The sequence below is a fragment of the Triturus cristatus genome, chromosome 1_2 (assembly GCF_964204655.1).
Source record: "Triturus cristatus chromosome 1_2, aTriCri1.1, whole genome shotgun sequence".
Classification (NCBI taxonomy): Eukaryota; Metazoa; Chordata; class Amphibia; order Caudata; family Salamandridae; genus Triturus; species Triturus cristatus.
Window position 1 is genome coordinate 782,820,013 of NC_140580.1, and position 14,925 is coordinate 782,834,937.

General features: G+C 49.8%; 1 protein-coding gene across 2 annotated transcripts in view; it reads right to left on the reverse strand.

Moving 5' to 3' along the window:
• Positions 1-14,925, reverse strand: part of CDK1 (cyclin dependent kinase 1) — a 109,212-nt gene that overhangs the window by 8,714 nt on the left and 85,573 nt on the right. The window lies entirely within an intron of this gene.

Here is a 14,925-nt window from a genome sequence, read left to right on the forward strand (position 1 = left end):
ATTCTACATGCTAATCTGGAAACAGTATGCAGGATAATTAAATAAATTGAGCCCATTCTAAGTACAACGGAGCACAGAGATTAAAGTCAAAGCACCTACATTCAAACAATACAACCACAACATACAGAAGTACAAGTTCATGGGATACAAGTGGAATAATTGTTGCAGTTGAGCGTTTTACTTCAGGGAGAAAAAGGGGTGATGGGTCCCAATCCCTTAAGGGCTGTATTGAAATGAGCAAAATCAAGCTAGGGTGCTTGTCCTTAACAAGGGTAAACCCCTAACCCCTTAATCACAAGAGTTCCAAAACAGTTGTCAGGTCAAGTCAAAATAGTCTTATTATTCGGAAACAAATCCAGCACGCTGTGTTCATAGTGATGATTTTTTTTATCTAGAAGTGTTTTGACCCATTCCAAGGTTTGAGTCAAATTGCAAAACAATTAAAACAGCCAACACGTGTTTCGCCCCTTCACATGGCCATCCGGCCTGGGGCTTCTTCAGGGCTGTACATTTGAACATTACATTCGGGCAAGTGGGCCCAAAGCAAGAGACCACATCACTATGAACACAGCGTACTGGAATTTTTTTCAGAATACGACTACTTTGACTTGTCCTGAAATCTTTTGGAACTCAGTTGAGCGTTTTACCACGGACCTCAGGGGCCACTACTGCACTATAACCTAGCAAGTAAAGGAATCTATTTGGCTCTCCAGACTAGCAATTGCAGTCAAGGTTTATCTAGGAATTGTTCAAACCAGTGGTTCTTAACCTGTGGTCTGAAGACCAAAAAGGGGGGGGGGGGGGTAGGAGGGGACCATTTAGAAATTTAAATATTACGAGTAATAGAGTACAAGCAGCACAATTGCAAAAATGCAAACTATCTGTAAATGTGAAAGAATATCAAGGCTAAAAGTTTAGTTGGAATCCTAATCTTGATTCATTGGAGCAGCCCGAGTACAGCGAACAACGCATAGACAAAGTGTTGGCTCACATTAAGGGGAGACAAAGAGCATGCATTAACACAAAAGAACAAGTTACTTACCTTCGGTAACGCTTTTTCTGGTGGATACAGTATCTGCCTGTGGATTCCTCACCTTGTGAATATCCCCTGCGCCAGCAACATTCGGAAACTTTTGTAGCAGTCCACGCCGATGTGGTCGAAGACGACGTCACAGAGACACGGCTCCGCTCGCGACTCCGCTGATGTCACCGGCTCCATAAGAAGACCCCATCGGCGTGATGACGTCAGTTCCGCCCCTTTTTTCCGTGCCTTCAAGGCACACGGACGGACTGACAGCAATATGTACATAAACAGTATACACAGTACGCATATCAACACACACAGTGTGGAGAAGAAACACCAAAGCACTAGAAATAACATAATGCCCTTGACAGTCAAACACATTTGAAACCATCAATGAATTACAGTCATAGAACCACTGGTATAGAAGGATGGACAACGGGGAGGCGGGTGGGTCAGTGAGGAATCCACAGGCAGATACTGTATCCACCAGAAAAAGCGTTACCGAAGGTAAGTAACTTGTTCTTCTGATGCGATACATCTGCCAGTGGATTCCTCACCTTGTGAATAGATTCCACAGCAGTCCCCACTCCCAGAGGAGGGTGTCCATCCCCCTATACCAGAAAATCCTGAAGAACGGAACGAGCAAAATGTCCGTCCCTCCTCACCTCGGTGTCCAAACAATAATGTTTTGTGAAGGTGTGGAGGGAGGCCCAAGTTGCCGCCCTACAAATGTCCTCCACAGGAACACCCCTAGATAAAGCAGACGTAGAAGACTTTGCCCTGGTAGAATGAGCCCTCAAACCCTCCGGAGGCTCCTTACCAGCTAGGGAGTAGCTGATCTTGATGCATAGTACAATCCATCTGGAAAGGGTGCGCTTGTGCACCGCACGACCCTTTCTGCAGCCAGCAAAGCCCACAAAGAGCTGGTCATCAATCCTGTAGTCTTTTGTCCTGTCCAGGTAAAAGCTCACCGCCCTCTTAGGGTCCAAGCGGTGAAGTCTCTCTTCCTCCTTGGAAGGGTGTGGGGTGGGGGGGGGGGGGGGGGGGGGGAGGATAAAAGGAAGGGTAATGGATTGCCCCAGATGGAAGGGAGTTACCACTTTAGGCAAAAACGCAGCCCTGGTCCGGAGCACCATCCGTTCAGCATGCACAGTCAAGAATGGGGGCTTTGAACTAAGAGCTTGAAGCTCACTTACCCTCCTTGCCGAGGTGATTGCAATGAGGAAAACCGTTTTAAAAGACAACAACCTCAAGGGACACTTATGTAAGGGCTCGAAGGGAGAACCCATAAGATAAGTCAGTACAAGGTTTAAGTCCCATTGAGGTACAATAAAAGGAGTAGGAGGACATTTATTTGTGAGGCCCTTGAGAAACCTAAGCACAATAGGTGATTTAAACAAGGACGGCTGATCCGGCAGGCATAGGAAAGCCGACAAAGCCGATAAATATCCTTTAACTGTAGCCACAGCAAAGCCTTGCTGAGCACGAGAAAGGGCAAACTGCAAAATGTTAGACAAACGAGCCTTCAAGGGATCAATTGACCTCTCTCCACACCAGAGAACGAATTTAGACCATCTATAGGAGTATATGGATTTGGTGGAGTGTCGCCTGCCCGATAAAATAACATCCACCACATCCGGCGGGAGAGAGAAAGAATTCAGGTTGCCCCGTTCAATCTCCAGGCATGAAGGTGTAAGCTCTGGAGGTGGGGGTGTAGAACCTGCCCCTCCGACTGCGAGAGAAGGTCTGCCCTCAGAGGGAGACGGAGCGGAGGGCACGAGGAGAGGTGGAGAAGATCTGTGTACCACACCCTTCTTGGCCAATCCGGGGCAATCAATATAACTTTGGCCCGGTCTTGGCGAATCTTCCTCAGAACCCAAGGAATCAAGGGTATGGGAGGAAACGCGTAAAGGAGTCGTGAGCCCCAACTCAACTGAAACGCGTCCCCTAACGCTCCCTGCATCAGATACTGGAGACTGCAGAATGACGGGCAGTGAGCTTTCTCGTGAGTGGCGAACAGGTCCACCCGAGGAGTTCCCCACATCTGGAAGACGCGACGAACTACCTCCGGATGAAGCCTCCACTCGTGGTCGGCGGAGAACTGCCGACAGACTGTCCGCACGAACGTTCAGAACTCCGGCCAGATGATTTGCCATCAGACAAATCGGATGATCCTGAGCCCAGGACCATAGACGCAGGGCCTCTCTGCAGAGACAAAGAGACCCCACTCCTCCCCGTTTGTTTATATACCACATCGCGGTAGTGTTGTCTGTCAGGACTTGAATCGACTGACCGCGAAGGGAAGGGAGGAAGGCCTTGAGCGCCAAACGTATCGCCCGTAATTCCAGAAGGTTGGTCTCCGGAAGAAAGGTTGCTGCACATCAAAGGCCCTTTGTTGGAAATACTCCACTCCCACACCGGGAAGGGTTGGTGGTAACGGGGTCTTTCCAGAACATACAGTGGTAGCTTGGCTCGAGTGGTCAGGAATCAGGCACCGTGCTAAGCATACGTCATACCCATACAATAACCATGCGTGCATCCGTTCCAAAAACGACTCTACACCGTAAAAATTATGAAAATATTTCTCTTTATCTTCTTTTTCTCTTAGTTGCTGATTAGATAAATAATAACACAATCACAATATACAAGGCTTTTTAAATAGTGCAGGTCAAATAAATACTGTCTTAATGATTCAATAAATAGGGGTGATCATAAATAAGGAAGGCATAAATATACGTGCAATTCATACAGGCAATTAAATATTCTGAGGCAATAAATACTGCAAACCAATAAATATTGTGCGACAATAAATACTGTGGAACAATAAATACAGTGAAGCAATAAATAGGTTAAATACAATAAATACAGTGCCCTCAATAAATAATTAAAAGCTGACAGTGACACTTATAGAATCAGATCACATTTGAGATTACTATGGGCGGATTTGGCCCAGGCACAGCTTGTGGTGATGTGGAAGGCTTGAGGGTGTCTACTCCCTGGCTTGGACAAGGCTGAGGCCTAAACTGAGGTAGATAAAGGGGGAAATACTAGAGACCTGGCTCTCACTCTACACAACCCCTCTGGATTAGTCTCAGCTCACCCCTGGCACAGTCCAGCTGGTTCCAGCACCTCTCTAACCCCTAGAGTAGTCTCTTAGGATTCCACAGGGCCTTTGGCGCCCTCTATTCCACTTACTGCCCTTTTTCTGAAGCTCAGACGCCGCTGGAGTCGTGTCGACGCCGTGAGGCGGTTCCGGTTCGATGTCGGCGGCCTCGGCACAATGTGAGTTCTTGACGACGCCGGTAGGCGGTTCCGGTTCGATGTCGGCGGCCTCGGTTCGATCTCGACCTCCGATTCGATGGCGTCGGGCAGTCTTGACTCGATGTCGACTTCGGGCGGCTCCGGTCCGATGGCGACCTCAGGTTTGATGACGTCGGCCGGCCTGGACTCTATGTCGACTTCCGGCGGCTCCGGAGTGCGACCTCACTCCCGACCTCCGGCACGATTCTCTCAGGTTCCGGCGACTCCGGAGTGAGATCTCTACTCCCGACCTCCGGCACGCTTCACCTCTGTCTCCGGAGGGCAGACTTCACTCCCCCGTCGACGCCGCTCACTCGACCTCGGGTGACTTCCTCCTCGACCTCTGGTACTCTCTACGACCTCCGTCGGCGCCCTCTCTCGACCTCTGGCGGCTCCGGGTACGACGTCTGCTTTTCCAGTCAGCGCCGCTTCTCCACCTCGGGCTCCGGGTCTCAGGCTTCTCGACGTCTGACTCCAGGGAAACCAGTATCCAGGTCAGGATCTTGCTGTTCTTGGATTCTAAGGCCTGTTCCTGCTGTCCAGGTCCTTCAGATGGTTTTTCTTGCTTCTTCCCACACAGGGCTCCAGGCTGGGCTCAGTCAGTAGGGACTAGTATCAAGGGTGGGTTTATGGACCCCACTCCAGGAACAAGTTTCCACCCCTGCTGCCTCACTCCTTCCTCCTTCAGGTTTCTGCTGCTCTCCCTTCACCAGTCAGGTGCCAACTGCCAGCTCCAACTGCCAACTCTCTTTCTTAGCTTCCCAACATTCTAAACCGCCTCCAACTGTCACAGGGTTCTGGAATGTTCTGGCAGGTGCTAGTAAGTTCCAGTGGGTGCTGGTGATGTCACAGGTGGCCACCATTTTGTGCTCCAGGCCCTCAGACAGAAGTTCCAGGGGTAGCTAAAATGGCTCCCTGAATCGGCAGCAACACTAAAAAGTCTGGTGGTTCCCAAAAAGGAAAAATTCTAACAGGGTTTGAGGCAAAAGTGGGACAAAATAAATAATAAGGAGGGACCACCCAAAGGGCTGACAGGTCTAACACCCTTGATCTCCAGATACCCCAGATGAGCACCCCACCCTAGAGTGGATGCATCCGTAATCACTGTGGTCACCGATGGAGGTAGATGAAAAGGCTTTCCCTGAGACAGATTGCCCTCCACGCTCCACCAAGACAGATCCGCTGCAGCTTCTCTGGAGATCCTCACAGACTCCCTGAGATCTCCCTTGTGCTGATACCACTGCTTGCGGAGGCACCACTGGTGCGCCCTCATGTGCCAGCGTGCATGGTTGACCAACAGAATGCAGGAGGCGAACAGACCGAGCAGGCGAAGGACCTTCAGAACTGGAACGACCGCTCCGTTGAAAAATAAAGGAATCATCTCCTGAATGTCGAGAATCCTTTGAGGAGGAGGGAATGCCCGACACACAGTGTCCAGTACCGCACCTATGAACAGGTTGCGCTGAGAGGGCACCAGGTGAGATTTGGGCACATTGATCGAAAAACCCAATTTGTACAACAGCCGAGTTGTATCCTGCAGATGGAACAGCACCTTCTCCGACGACTCCGCCTTGATCAGCCAGTCGTCTAAATAAGGGAAAACCGAAATCCCCGACCTTCTGAGATGGGCTGCCACCACCGCCATCACCTTTGTGAAGACTCGAGGTGCCGAAGTAAGACCAAACGGGAGGACCGCAAACTGATAATGTTGCGACCCTACCGTAAACCGGAGATACTTCCTGTGCGACTTCAGAATGGGGATGTGAAAATACGCATCCTGCAAGTCGAGCGACACCATCCAGTCCTCCTTATTCAGCGCCTAAAGAACCTGCGCAAGGGTGAGCATCTTGAACTTTTCCTGTTTCAGGTAAAAGTTCAGGATTCTGAGGTCCAATATCGGACGCAATCTGCCGTCCTTTTTCGGAATCAGAAAATACCGGGAGTAGCATCCCTGACCCCTCTCCTGCTCCGGAACCACCTCCATCGCACCTTTCTGAAACAACTTCAGGACTTCCTCCTGCAGGAGAAGACGGTGGTCCTCCGAGCAAGCCCCTTGGCAAGGAGGATAATTGGGAGGGAATTCCCGAAAGGGAAGGGCGTACCCATTTTCTACAAGATCCAGAACACAGAGATCTGTAGTTACAGATTCCCAATCTTGTAGAAAATGGGTAAGCCGGCCCCCCACAGGACCAGCATGATCCGGAATGTCGAATCTAGGGCTGTTTTGCTGTGGTGGGAGGGGCTGAGGAAGAGTTGACGGCCACGTGAGCGACCTCTAAGTCTTCCTCTATATCCCTTGGACAGAGAGCCTTGCTGCTGCTGGGTTGGTCTGTAGGAACGAAAACTCGCCCTTCCAAAGCCTCTGTATCTTTTGAAAGTACCTCGCGGCTGGGATTGAAGGCCCAACGACCTAGCCGTAGCCTTACTCTTTGAAGCGCTCGAGAGCCGCATCAGCCTTCTTGCCAAACAACCCAGACCCATCAAAAGGTAAGTCCAATAAAGTTGACTGTACATCAGAAGAGAATTCGGAGGACTTAAGCCATGCACCCCTCCTGGTGGCAACTGAAGACCCCATGACCCTGGCAACTGAGTCTGCTGTATCCAGGCCACTCTGAATAACCTGGCGAGCAGCCGCCTGGGCATCCGATAGAACTTCATTGAAGCCCCCTCTATCCTCCTCAGACGCCAACTTTTTAGCCGAGTCCATAAGCGCATGAATATAGCGCCCCAACAGACAAGTCGCATTTGAAGACTTTAACGCCATACTGGCTGATGAGAAGACCTTTTTGGCAGATTGGTCCACCTTTTTGGCCTCCCTGTCTCCTGGAACTTGAGGAAATGCCCCTTTCGATCGTCCCGAACAAGCCGCCTGAACTACTAGGCTTTCAGGTGAAGGGTGTGATGATAAAAACTCAGGATCCCCTGGAGCCACCCTATACCTTCTTGCGACTACCTTGGAGACTGCAGGAGCTGTGAAAGGCTTGCGCCATACATCCAGCACAGGTTCCAAAATTGCTTCGTTGAAAGGCAACAGAGGCTCTGAGACCGCAGTCGGGGAATGCAACACTTCAGTTAAAATATTGGACTTGAATTCGGTGGATGGCAATTGAAGGTCCAACAACTCAGCTGCTTTTCTAATTACCGCATGATAGGGTGCTGCGTCTTTAGAGGGTTCGTCTGATGGCGGAGTGATCTCCCACTGGAGACAAATCTAGTCCACTTGCCTCCTTCAACTCGAACACCTCATCGGATTCGACTAATTCCCCCTCTTCAGCCTCTTCCATCAGAAAGCGTCTCTCCTCTAGCACTCTCTGCGCTTCCCTTCTCGAACGGATCCGCACCTGCGGCGACGGCGTGTTCGAATCAGACGGCAGCGGCGTCGAAAACGGATCAGCTGGAGCAGCCAGCGAACGAAGTCGAGTCGGCGCCGGAGAAGAGGGAAGCGGCGGCGATGTTCTCGGCACCGGCAGCTGCCAAGACGGCGTCGCTGGGAAGAACGGCATAAACGGTGCTTGAGGGTAAACCTGCGGCACTCCCAAATTGAAAGCCATCGGACCCAAAGGTGCACCCGAGGTATACATGGCCCGTGAAAACACCCCATACAATGCATTGAGATAATGCGAGGGGTCCTGACCTGGAGTAGGGAAAGCCGCATACTGGTCAGGTAACACCGCACTCGGGCCTGCCGGCGCCGACGGTGGAACTTGCGGCGTCACAGACTCACCCGGAGCCTGACGATCCTCATCCTGGCCCGGGGTCGGAGACGGAGCCAGAGGACTAGCTGGAGCCGGAGATGGAACCGGCGTCGGAGATGACACTGGCACCGGAGAACCAGCCGGAGAAGTCACCGGAGAAGAAGGCACCAGAGGCGAAGTCGGGACTGGAGAAGGAGACACTGACTCCCTACGACGTCGACAAGGCGACCTAGTCTTCGAAGTCGCTCCTTTATCGGAATGGTGATGTGAAGAGTGCCTCTTTTTCTTATGCTTCTTGCTCTTTGAAGCATGACCCGAAGTCGACTTGGAAGCAGACCTCGACCTGGAAACAGACCTTCTTCCTCTTTTCTCCTTTTTCTTCATCCGGGCGATAAAGAGCTTTGCTTCTCTTTCTTTAAGAGCCTTCGAGCTCATCTTCCTGCAACACGAACAACCTTCTACATCGTGGTCCGAGGACAAACACCAAACATAATCGTCGTGCGGGTCGGTGATACACATATGTTTGCCACATTCACGGCAAGGCTTAAAACCAGACTTCCTTGTCGACATTTTCGAAGAAAAACAGAATTCTCAGAATAAACACAAAGTAACAGGTAAAGCTACTAGTAACGATTTCCGAAATCCGTTGGCGTCATCGGCGCGGAAAAAAGGGAACTGACGTCATCACGCCGATGGGGTCTTCTTATGGAGCCGGTGACGTCAGCGGAGTCGCGAGCGGAGCAGTGTCTGACGTAGTCTTCGACCACATCGGCGTGGACTGCTACAAAAGTTTCCGAATGTTGCTGGCGTAGGGGATATTCACAAGGTGAGGAATCCACTGGCAGATGTATCCATCAGAAAAGTGGGATATTGTAAAGTTAAGCACATTGGTATTTAAGAATTAAAAAAACATGTTTAGAAAAGCTCAAATCTACCTATGAAAATTTAGCTTTTTCTAGATTTGATCGGTAGTCAGGTATTTCACATATACTGGTTTATGTATTTGTGTACCATTTTACAGTTCAAAATCGTAGAAATTGCACCAGAGATTACTGAAGAACTGTAAGGGCACCAAGGGGTACGCACTGCATTGATTTTTAAATAGGGCAGGAAAGAGAAGTCCCTCCATGTTTAAAAATCATTACAGATTAAACTTTAATCTGCAGTGTTTTTTTATTTTATTAAAAACAGACCGCTCCCTCTTGCAGCCGGTCTAAAAATCACTGCACAACAGTGCATGTCCCTCGGTGCCCTTACATACTCTGCAGTAATTACTGTAGAGTATGTAAGGGCACTGAGCACTACACACTGCGGAATGATATGCAGTGGTTTTTAAAGTTTAGAAACCTCAGTATACCACTCTGAAGATGCACCCTTACATACTCTGCAGTTTTCATTGCCAAGTATGTAAGGGCGCCGAGTGGTGCTTGGCTGCGCTATTTTTAGCGCAAAATGAATCCTACCATCCATTTTTGGACAAGAGTGAATTTTGCACTAAGACAATAGTGCCAAATGCCAATTCCACCCAGTCACGGAAACTTGCAGGAATTTCATGTTATTCTGTGAAATCAAACTTAACCTATTCCGCCTACCCCTGTTCGGCACTAGAACTTGATGTCCCAGACAAGCTGGTGCTAGATAAGGGAGAAAGGGGATACCAGACACCTCAGCAACGTGGAAGTCTCTAAAAACATCGCCTTTAAAAGTGAACACTAGATATAAATAATGTACCTCAAACGCCAACTCTTCAGTACACATCTAGACATGTGGAATACTCTTAAGGACTGCTGCACTGCAAGAAGGACTGCCACTCTACTGGGCCGCCCTCTTGCCTGGCTGAGAAACACTGGACCTGCATCTGCATCTTGAGCCTAGGACCACCAGAGTAACTGCAAAGACTAGTTGGCTGGCCTTCTGATCAGAGACAGAACAAGCTTCAACATTGAACCCCGCTCCTCGACTCTGCCAGTTGAGAGTTCTGCACTAAATTGCTGGCAACTCAGTCCTGGACCCCTGGAAGTGGGCCTGAAGGTGGTCTGCTAGCCCAGCTCATGTCCCAGTGAAACAGACACATTGCTTCCAAAAGCTCTGCACTTGTGGCAGCGTACAAGGCATGTTTAATGCAGGTCTTGCATCACAAAGTCCCACGACGACATCCAACAGGTAGACGCGGCATCAGAACGAGCAGATGCACAACACATCCTCAATTAAAGCCTTCGCCACACAAGTCCCTGGTAAACTGCATCCTCTACACCAGACTCTACGTTGCAAGCCTCGCAGCTCCTTTGGAACCAGCTACTGTGAGACGCATCTTTGACACAGGACTCCCCAACAAGGATTTAACGTACTCTTGTTCAGCAGGCCTAACTGGTCCCCTACAGCCGGCCAGCTCTCCATCTCAGTCAACCTGAACTTGTCACTTTGCTCCAGTACAGCACTACCACATAACCACAGTTGGCACAGACTGGATCTGGAAATTTTTCGCAAGCAGTATCCCCTATGCACTGGTAGGTGGACTCATTCACTTTCACGTGGCGTCATCGGTCAGGCAGGAAAGTGACATGCACGGTGCCTGTATAGGCACCACCCCAGCACGCTGACATCAGTTTTTCATGACTTCCACACCAGGAGTGCGGAGCCACAAAGACTACTTGTGGGGGGAAACTAGGGCCCTGAAAGGGAACAGCCCTGTCCCTAGAAATCAGTTCACAGAGCACTGAGAATGAGTGGGGCTGTAAGCAATCTGCAGCTAGACAGTCTCAAACAGAAAATGCGTTAAAGATAAGTTACCAGTTTGTCTGATAGAGACTTCTAGCTGCAGATTCCTTACCTTAGACTAGATACCCAAGCAATACCTGCAGTACTGCAGAGGACAATCAACGTGCCCATCCCAACAGACCTGACTGTGCAGGCATAATGCCTTGTGAATGTGTGTAGAAAAAGCCACATTGCTGCCTGGCAGATATCCAGGACCGGAATTGCGCTTGCTAATACTGTGGTAGCAATCTTAGCTCCGGTGTAATGAGCATGCAAACCCTCAGGGGGTTTCACCTAGGCCAATGCGTAGCAGATCTTAAAGCAGACCATGAGCCATCCAGACGTCCGTTTCTGCACGGTTCTTCACTTCTTCGCACCGAAATACCACATGAAGAGTTGGTCATCCATCCGTAACTCATGTGCGGTCAAGGCAGAACACCGCTCTTTTTGGGTCATTGGTGAAGTCGCTCCTCTTCCTCTTACAAAATGTGTAAAAGATAGGCAGAGTGATGGACTGGCCTACATGAAAAAGTGACAGTTTCGGCTGAAAGGAAGCTCTAGTGTGAAGACCCAGCTTGTCTGGATAGAAGTTCAGGTACAGAGGCTTGAATGACAGAGCCTGAAGCCAACAGACCCTCCAGGAAGAGACTATGGCCACTGGAAAGCAGCCTTGATGGTAAAGAGCCTGATGGAACAGTTGTGCAGTGGCCCAAAGGGAGTGCACATCAAAAACTCAAGTACTAGATGGAGGTCCCAGTGAGGCATGATGAAAGGCGAAGGTCGAAACCAGTGTTGTTAACCTTTCAACAACATTTTTACAGCTGTGGATTTTGAAAAGTGAAGGTCAATCTGGCAACCGCAGAAAGGCTCAGATGGCAGAAAGATAGCCCTTTAAGGTGCCCAAAGCAGAGCCCTACTGGGCAAGAGAAAGGATAAAGGGAAGGACCTGAAAGGGGAGTTGAAAGAGGGTCAACCAGTTTCTCTGCACACCATGCCACAAACTTGCCCTAACCTCAGGCATATACAGTCTTAGTCGAGGGACAACTGGCTGCCAAGAAAACCTTGCATACTTTGGGCAGGGAAGACTGAAAGCTGCCAACTGTCGCTACACATTCTCCAAGAATGAAGGCGGTGTGTGGACAAGTTGGGGTCGAGAATTCTCCCCTGCTGCTGCAACAGAAGATCCTCCCGAAGGGGCAGCCTGATCGAAGGACCGATGGCCTTTCTCAACGGATCGGGATACCAAACCTTCAGAGCCCAGTCCAGAGCCACAAGGATGAATTAGACCAGGCTGTTTCGGTTCTTGAGAACTCTGGGCAGAAGCGGTATGGGCAGAAAGGTGTGGAGGAGGCCTGACCGCTACTTTGGGAAAAGAGTCTTCGAGCAAGAGCAGCCTTGGAAACTCCAGCACGCAATACCATAGACATGGAGCGTTCTCGGCGGTGGCAAACAGATCTAACCAAGGCCCTCCCTACTACTGAAAGAGACCTTGCAACCCTGACTGATGGAGACTCCACTTGTGATCCGCTAGGCATCTTTGGCAGAGTTAGTCTGCCATGGTGTTGAAGGGGCCCGCAAGGGGATTAACTACTGCATGTTCCAACCATGTCCAGAGACAGAGCCTCTTGACAAAGGGTTAATGACCCCACACTGTTTGTTGCAGTACTACATGGGGGTGGTTGTGTCCGTGAACACCTGCACTAGCCTTCCCTTGATGGAGGCTAGAAAGCTTTAATGCCAGCCTGGAGCTCTAGTAGGTTGATGGAGACCAGAGCTTCTGATCTCCACCTCTGCCAGAGGGCTGTCCTATCCCAGAAGTTATGCATTGGTCACCACTGTCCGATCTGGTTGGAGAGGGTCAGCAGCCAACCCAATCGCAGTTCATTAACCATCACTGCAGATCTTTTCCAGTTCCCAACGAGATCTGGAGCATGGGGGAGGCACTCCTCTGATCCTGTGCCCACTAGAACTTCAGGTCAGTGTACAAGCCTGCAAGTGCCGGCAGGCATGCATCACATGCAGGGAAACACGAGACCAAACTGCCACAAAGTCAGTCTCGCTGAAATCCCAAGATGGAGCCTGAAACATCGGTATGAAAGCATGAATATCCTGGACTCACCGTTCTGGAGGATAGGCCGGAAACCGCACCGTGTCCAGAACAGCTTTGATGAAAGGGAGCGTCCGAGAGGGAGTTAGGTGTGACTTCAGCACATTGATAGTAAACCTGATGCGAATGCATAAGATGGGAGACGACAGCCTGGGAGGCTGCCTTTAATGATAACCAGTCATCAAGGTAAGGGAAGACTGGCATCCCAGATATCCCTAGCTGCAACCACTGTCATAAATTTGGTGAACGGAGGGCCAATGGTAAGGCCCAAAGGGAGCACGCTGAACTGAAAGTGCTCGTGGCCTACCATGAACTGCATGCAACTACTGTGGGCAGGCAGGACAGGAATGTAGAAGTATGCATCCTGAAAGTCCAAAGCTACTATCCAGTATTCTGGATCCAGAGCAAGTAGGACTTTGAGAGAGTGTGAGCCTTTTGAATTTCTCCTTTTTCAGGAAGAAGTGAGAGAGAGAAGGTCTAGGATAGGACAAAGGCTCTTCTCCCTTTTGGGCACCAGAAAGTAGCTGGAATAACAACCACAACCTACAGTTGGAGTCGGCATCCTCTCTATGGTCCCAAAGGGGAGGAAGTAGACCCTGTGGACAATCGTCAAGAACCCAGTGGGATGAGGTTATTGACCTCCATTAGGGCAGGTGATGGCATATCCTGCCTCACACTAGATGCCCATGATGGTAGGAGGGCAAACCAAAGGTGTTTGGAGAGTGTGGCTACCAGGGTAATAGGTGGGTAGACTGGACTGACCTCAGGTTGCCAGACTGACGGGGTTGGAGTACTGCATCCTCTGCCATGAAGAGGTGGGGAAGCTTGCGCACTGTGGTGGCTGGGTGGATGGAGGCAGCTGGAAGCCAATTCCTTGGCCACAAAAGAGACCAGCGGACTGGGGTTGGCAAGGGACTATGGAAAGGACCCAAGGACCTGGATGTAGCTCTGCTATCATTGAAGAGCTCCACCGCTGAGTCTGCCTCTTCACTAAAGTTACAGGACCTATCAAAGGGCATGTCCACAAAAGACTCTGAGTCCACGAATAAGCCAGTCATACTTGGGTAGGCTTGGTGCCGTAAGGCCACTGGCAAAGAAACCGCTCTGCGCCAAGTACAGCCCACATCATTGTGTACTTCACTGCATTTATCCAGTCTGAGATAGCTTAGGAGTATGGCCTGGACCACATGTGCAACAGAATCCCACAGCAAAGTGGATCTTAGCCTGTGGTCCGGGGAAACACAGGGGGTCCACGACTGCTTAGCAAATTTCATCATCTGCATATTTGTGCAATAAATGCTCATTTGTGTATTGTTTTGTGATTCAAATCATTTAAAATGCTTAGGTTGGGATCCCAGTCTTCCAGTGATGACAGTGGGGGTCCCCAGGTTTCAGCAATGATTAAGTGGGCGTCTACAAAGTCAAAAAGTTACGAACCAGTCATAGTACATGGAAGTACTTGCCCAAAATGCATACAACGTAGTGCTAGGCTAGTAGAAGTAAAATGTTTCTTGCCTAAGGTGTCCAGCCTCTTGGATTCCTTATCTGGAGGGGTGGTAGGGAATGCACCAGAATTTATTAGGGAAGTGGAGGCTTGGACCACCAAGCTCTCCGGGGTACGGTGTTGCATTAGGCAGTGGGCAATCTACCTGTGCTCAGGAGCCCCCTACTAACCACAATTCTACATTCGTATTACTAGCAATTCTCTACCACAGGAAGGCAATAGGAGGAAGTGGGGAGTGGAATATGGCCTTCCTGTGGTAGATGATTGCTAGTAATAAGAATATATATTTATGGGTATTAGGTAGCTTGGGCAAAGATTACAGGCATGTGATGAGGCAACAACTCCATCTCCAAGAAGGCATAGTTGTGCATTACAGAGAACAGTAGTGGATATTTCCTCCAACACAAAATTAGAGTGTTACTATAAGAAAGTTGACCCTCCCTCATCGATAGAAAAGGAGTAAATAAATATACAAGTAAGGAGTGAGTCTGGAGGCCGTATATGGGGTGCAGAATCACCTTATTATTATATGGATGCT